This window comes from Panthera pardus, unplaced genomic scaffold (genome assembly GCF_024362965.1).
Source record: "Panthera pardus isolate Hobbes unplaced genomic scaffold, ASM2436296v1 HiC_scaffold_13, whole genome shotgun sequence".
Lineage (NCBI taxonomy): Eukaryota > Metazoa > Chordata > Mammalia > Carnivora > Felidae > Panthera > Panthera pardus.
This window is the reverse complement of record NW_026526688.1, coordinates 67,247,871-67,255,190: the sequence shown is the minus strand read 5'-3', so window position 1 is coordinate 67,255,190 and position 7,320 is coordinate 67,247,871. Positions and strand designations below refer to the sequence as shown.

The 7,320-nt window shown below is 37.0% G+C and overlaps 1 pseudogene; it reads left to right on the top strand.

Annotated features, from left to right (window-relative positions):
- The first annotated feature begins 930 nt into the window (after positions 1-930).
- Positions 931-1,384, top strand: LOC109262174 (protein dpy-30 homolog; annotated as a pseudogene).
- The last annotated feature ends 5,936 nt before the right edge of the window (positions 1,385-7,320 follow it).

The following is a 7,320-nucleotide window of genomic DNA, read 5'->3' as shown; positions in this document are numbered from 1 at the left end:
AATCACTCTGAAATTCTGTTGGTTGCCTTTTAGAATCAGCTTTTAAATAAGAATAAATAAATAGATAAATGAAGATTTGCAAAGTCTCTTACACCTGAAATCATTTCAGATTTGCTAGAAGTACCTCAAAGATTGTAAAGCTTTGTTCTTTCACACTATAAGAATGCTATAAATAATTTTATTTGATGTGTTCATTTTTTAATTGGATTCTGTTATTATAAATAGCTGAATGGAAAAAAATCAAACTAAAGGGATATTTGTGAATAGAAATTTATTATTGTAAATTTTGGGGGGATTAAACACTTTACAGAATATATTAGAAGTCTCTGGAGATTTGTTAATGTTCTTAACGTCCATAATATTGTTAAGCAAAATCGAATCTGGACTTATGTGAGGAAAAATTTTATACAAAAAGACTATTGTAACAAGATGCTCTGATCTGAGGATCTGCAGGCGTCTCAAAATGAAACAAAAAAAAAAAAAAAAACTGTGGGGGAGAGACTTTTATAGGGAATGGGGGATGCTAGCTGGGACTTTGAGGGAAAAAATGAGTAAGTGGGGGTTTGCACACAACATCACTGAGGAAGTTTAACAAGAAATAATTCATGCTGTGCAAATGATTCTTGTAATAAGTGATTGTTCTACACCTTAGAGTTTACTTAAACTTGGGGTGGGAGGAGCCACAACCGAGAGGACTGTGAGAGGAGAGAAGCCTGACTGAAGGTTGTTCAAGCCAAGTCAGTGGCCAAGTAATGGGCAACTGGTTGGGAGACAAAGTTCATCTTTAAAAACTATTAGAGATGGAATAGTTATTGTGAAGTTGAGGTTCTCAAGGTGGTTTTCACAACGGGTTGGACACACACTCTTGCTGGCTTTAAAAAAAAAAAAATAGCTGCATGATTTATTGTGTATGTTGTCAACCTAACAATTATGGAGAGCTTGGAGATCCAGCATTTGATGAGTGGTATGCCTTAGGAATATAATAAAACGAGTAAAACCGGTTTGTGCTGGGAGCTGGTGGCGTGGTGCAGGGCTCTGAAGAATGAGCGGACTGGTTTCCGGGGATTGTGACTTGCAGGGTCTGCCACGGAGCCAGAGCAGATGCTGGAGACACAGACGCAAGGTATGGTAAACCCTCACTCTGGGTGTGGTCTCACCAACCATGTCAAGGAGATGGTAGACGATGAGAATATGAATGCAGAAAAGTCATCAAAACAGATAGTGGATCTCCATTCTTTGCCACCTCGTGCCTATGTGGGTCAGACAGTTGTGCCTATTTTATTATAGGGACTTGCTGTGCTTACAAAAAGCCACCAAATCCCATTGGGTTTCTACCATCTTACCTTTAAACAAAAACAAGGCACAGTTTGAAGATCGCAACTGATTTATTGGGAAGAACAGAAAAAAATTGGTTTCCACTGCAGATTTACGTGATTAACAGGCAGCTTTAATTGCCACGATTCCCCCATCCCCGCCTTGGGTTTTGTTTTTCGTTGTTGTTGTTTGTTTGTTTGTTTGTTTGTTTTTAAGTATAAAAACCTTCAGAACAACAGAACTTATTTCCAGAATTGCAGAAAAAAAACATTTCCCTTATTTTTATTTAATCATCACATTTATTTAATGAGTGTATTCTGTGCAATTTTTGATCAGATTGTCTTTAACTTTGCTTTTAAAATGACCTTCAAGGGGCACCTGGGTGGCTCAGTCATTAAGAGTCTGACTTCTGCTCACAGCATGATCTCGGGCTTCAAGAGTTCAAGCCCCATGTCAGCCAGCCTCTATGCTGACAGCTCAGAGTCTGGAGCCTGTTTTGGATTCTGTGTCGCCCTCTCTCTCTGCCGCTCCCCTGTTCATGTTCTCTCTTTCTCTCTCTCTCTCAATAAAAAATAAATAAATAAGTAAATAAATAAATAAATAAATAAATAAATAAATAAAATAGAATGTCCTTCAAAATAAACTATTAAAGCATAGAAGAAGAGGAGGAGGAGGACAGGAAGGAGGAGGAGGAGAAGAAGAAGAAGAAGAAAAAAACAAGGTTTTAGTTTGGAAGAAAGCAGGTTGAGAGGATTCTGAACATTGGCATCCTTAGAAGCCAGAGTAAGAATGCAGTGGAATCAGACAAACTTTCTGGTATGATCTGAATATTTTTGGTGTTGTCACAGCCATCAGGGAGGCTTTAGAGAACATATGTACAATACTTGGTTTTAAACACTGCATGAATGCTCCCTTAGGACCAGAATTATGTCTGCTGCCAGATGATTTTACAGGAGTTCCTATAGTTCTCTGGCAGTGAGGTTGTTAGATTAGGTAAGATTGTCCATAGTCTTGATTTATACTCAGAATGGAAGTTGGAAAATATAGGAGTTCTGGTGAATATTTTCAGTGGCCTGTATGGAAGCAGTGCCAGGCATGAAGGCTAAGCATACAGATCTGCTATGTGGCATCCAAGTCTTTTAGATTTACTTTCAGTCTTCAAGACTATCATCTAAAGATTCCTTAAAAACTTAATGAGAATGGAAGGTCACAGTGTCTTACTGGGGTTAGATTTTTTAACCTAAATTTGTAAGTGAATTATTTGTATAGACATTTTAGAGCATCAAATCAAAGGTAATAGAGTAGGTCTGATAAGAAAAAAAAAAGGGGGGGGGCAGTCTGGTTAAATATTTGATAAGGGCTAATACAATTAGCTAACAGGAGCCAGTCCAATTAGCAGGCAGATACTAATAGGCATGGTTGCCACAAATAAATTATGACTCCTCGAGGCTACCTGGAATTCATGGAATTAATTATTCCATGGATTTTTATTTTGGAGTTCAGATAAAACTTTTTGATGGAGATGTTTTCTCATTAGCTGGGAATAGGAAGTTCCTCTGGTTGTTTCTTCCAGGATGGACTGTCCTAAGTGTACCAGATAAAACTATGCCTAGGATCAGATGGGTCTATTAGATGCATATAAGACAAGGAATATATACTTTTTCATCCCATAATAACTGTAAATATTTGTTAGTGGGGGGAAAAGTGTACTTGCTGATACTTACACCCATGAAAAGGTCCTCAGTTGTCTTATAGCAGAAGCATAGATTGCTCTTGTATTTTATTTATTTTTTAAAATGTTTATTTATTTTTGAGAGTGATAGAGACAGAGCCTGAGCCAGGGAGGGGCAGACAGAGAAGGAGACACAAAATCCAAAGCAGGCTACAGGTCTGAGCTGTCAGCACAGAGCCTGAGGCTCCAACCCAGGAACCATGAGATCATGACCTGAGATGAAGTCAGACACTCAACTAACTGAGCCATCCAGGCACCCCAGATTGCTCTTTTTGAAAAGTATTAAGGCTAAAGGAAATTTCTTTTGAAGTTTTGAGAGAAAAGCTAAAGAAACCCTGTATATTAACACATAGGATGTCCTTATCTTTAAGGTATATATAAGAATTTGTAGGAAACTGGAGATTTCTAAAGGAAAGAAGAGTGCATAATGAGCAATCAGAAGTAGGGTTGTGAAATGGTTGTGAGTGAATGGAAGACTGCCACAGATTCTGGAGAATTTGCAGGGATGGGGGATCACTGGGGGAGAAACAGATTGGGGAAGCAGGAGGAGATACTACAAAGTAAGGTTCATTATAGAAGGCAGTAGTTGCATGTGGATAATTATGTGAAAAGCAGGAGTCACATTGGAGGGAATTAACAAGGAGAAAAATACAGTAAAGAAAGACAATGGAAATGAGAATAAATAAGCAAAGGATCTTAAAGGGCATTTTTCTGGCATTGTGGGTAGAATCTTATTTTCTTATAATGTCATCTGGTTGATCTATAGTTTTGGGAAAAGCTGTTTATCTCTTGGTGTCGTCTGCTTTCGTGGGATATCAAGAGAGTCTTTGGTTCAGGTCTTCAAATGGAGTGCATATCCATGAAGAGTAGCTTGTGTACCTTTTTTGGGGGGGGTGAGAGATATAAATTTAAGGTCAAGCCACCTAGAGTTCGCCAGCAGTATTGGTGATATGGAGGATGATGTAAACGCCCCTGTAAAGGGATTTAAGAGTCGGTTTCTGGTGATGTCACTTCCAGAGACCTAAATTTCCAGTTTCTAGATTGTGGATAATAAGAAAAGACAAGGAAAAACAGGCTTGACCAATTCATGAGAGTATATGGGTAATTGAAAAGTCTGTTGCAGCATTTATATTGTCTGAATTAACCAGATTAGAACCTTTCAAAGTGTGAGCAGAATAGGGAATTTTTATGGGTTAGTTAACTATTGTTTAATATGGAGACAGTTAGTGTGACCATCAGGAAAGGACTGGCAGTCAATCAGGGCTCAGGGCAAAACCTGAGGACATGAGAGATTATGTTTTTCTGTTACTTTGGCAAGTTCTAATTTGTATAGTTTAATTTGGATACACATTTTGATAGCTCTCACCATTATTTCAGATGATTACGGATGGTAAGGGGGTATTTGAGGGGGATAAAGAAAGGTTTCATTATTTGGATGACTTTGCCGGTGAAACAGATCCCGTAGTCACTTGAAAACATTAGTGAAATTCCCCATGTGGGAAATACTCATTTTATTAAGTTTTCAGCCGTATTATCAGTATCTTTTTAAAGAAAAACTTCAAGTTAGTGGGAAAATGTTAATATGAGAGTAAGGACATATTTATTACCAAGAGATTTAGGGAACTAAACACAATCTAGTTGTCAGTGAAGAAGTCCTAAACATTTGCATATTAATGAAACTTTTCAGGTAATTTATGTAAGTCCCTAATTTAAAACCACTCTTCAGAATATACTGGATTTAAATTAAAGATGCAAAATTACAACCAAAATAATGTACTTAAAAATTTTTTTAATGTTTTATTTATTTTTGAGACAGAGAGATACAGTGCATGAGGGGGGAAGGGGAAGAGAGAGACTGAGACAAAGAATCTGAAGCAGGCTCCAGGCTCTGGGCTGTCAGCACAAAGCCCAATACAGGGCTCAAACCCACAAACTGTAATTGTGACCTGAACCAAAGTCAGACACCCAACTGACTGACCCAACCCAAAATAATGTACTTTTAAAAAGTACTAAAATTATTACTGATATCATCATAATGTGCATTCTCTTATTTAGAAATAATGTAGATATTTAATGAATACCCAATTGATTAACTTCGTTTAATCATATGTAAGGTATTAATAGATCTTGAAAAATATATTTGAGTTGACTTATTACAAAATATATTTAAATTTTGAAATAGTTTGTTAAAATAATCATTTCAGTTGGTTATATATAATATAATCTTAAACTTTAGAATGTATAATGCTAATTTAGTCAGTTGGTAAATGTGCATAGGTTTAGGAAGAACCTACTCAAATAGAATAAAAATACATGCTTGCATTATACTTAACACTGAAAACTAAGAATGTGGGGAATAAGCTTACAAATTCCCTGAGCTTGCACCCATGTATTAACAAGGCATAAAGAATTCGAAAGCCACAGGATGAACATACCCAAGTTTGGGTAAACAAGATTAGTTAAAAGGGGCAAAGGCTCTCAGTATGGGGCAAAGGTATAGGAATAGGAAATCTCAAGATGAAAACATCCAAGTTTAGGTATTCAGGGCTGAAGCACCCTCCAATTTAGTACAATAGCAGAAAGCTGTTTTCAGAGGAAGGAAGGACAAAAACAGGAAAACAGGACTTTAGACTGCAGCAGGGTGAAGTTGCCCAGAGTGGAGCTAATTAGCAAAAGAAAGGTGCCTTGGTGACCCTGAGGTAGTATGCTCTGTCTTTCTTATCCCCTAGGCCAGTTTAGGTAAACAGAGGTGGCACCTCGTGTCTGTTGTAAACAGCCTTCCACCCAGCACCAGGATTTTGTTTTGTATTGACCAAACCCCTAACACCGCTTGTCTGCACGCCCATCATGCTTGTAAGCCTTCCGATCCTAGTAAAAACGGAGCAAGGACCCTTACTTGGGGCTCTTGTCTCATCCTAGACATTAACCTCTCTTGCATTTCAATCCTGCCTTCACTCTCTTGCCTGACAAGAGAGATCTCCAGACCCAGAGTCTATAACATAAGAAGATGTTTTTGTTAAATCCACAATATTAAACTAACCTCATTAGTGGAAGTTTATCTATATTATGTGTAATAGAATTTATAAAATGTTTATTCCAGTTCTTTTGAAAATATTAGAAATTTATATTTTTTTATTTCTGGGAATTTTAGGAATATTTAATTTTTATAAGGGTTTAACTTTAACCCAATCAATGTAGAGCTACATTAAGGGGTTTTTATCATCTAATTTGTTAACATCATCCAGAGGTAGAAAGACATTACATACATAAAGCATACATATATACATATATACACATACGTAAACATATAGACAGACATAGAGAGCTTATTTTAATTTAAAAAATTTAGCTATGAATCAGGCATAAATACAGAAATATAAAATTTACTGTTTTATATAAGAATAAGCTCTTGTTTCTGTTCCAAATTTATAGTTTTATTAGGACTGCGTTTCTCTCTGATGCAACAAGTTGAAGTTGCCTGAGCAATATGACACATACCCTTCGAATACTTAGAAAGGAGACATTTAGACTGTTTTCTTCCTCTATCTGCAGTTTTATGGAGGCTGTAGACTAAAATCTGAGTTACAGACCAAGACCAAGCAGCTGTTTGTGTGTCTCTAATGCTCATCTGAGTGGATTAAACAACCAGCCTATTTCAGATTATCTTTTTCAGCTCAGGGTGGTTGCTCCTGGGATCTCTGAGTCCTTCAAACGCCCCAGTAATATTGAGTTACTAACAGGAAGTTGAGAGGCGCCAGTAGGAAAGGAGTCTGGTGACAAGGATTAACATAGGGATAAAAGAGGTGCAGATTTTGAAGTTGGGAAGATTGAAAGATTCAAGGGAGCTCTAGGAAAGATTGAAAGTAGAAAAAGGAGAAAGAAGGAACAGGGGAAGAGAGAGTACTTAGATGAGATATCTGAGGAGATCTCAAGTATCATGAAGTTGTAAATTTGTCTTTGTCAAATTTTTCTATTTTGGAGATAGTGGCCCAAATTAATGTCGTAGTGTGCAACATACATTCCACAAAGGAGAAAGGAGACTGCACTGTGAAGTTGGAATCAAGGAGACATTAGTTCTAACTTTGTCTTCTAAAATGAGACTCAATTCTGTTTTATTCTGTAATTATTGCTCATTTTAATACTTTTGTTGTAATTGTACATTTCACACAAAAAAATTAAAATGGTATCTTTAGAAATGAAACGCAAACAAATTTGTTCAAAAGAAATGTGTATGGGGCACCTGGGCAGCTCAGTTGGTTAAGTGTCTGACTTCG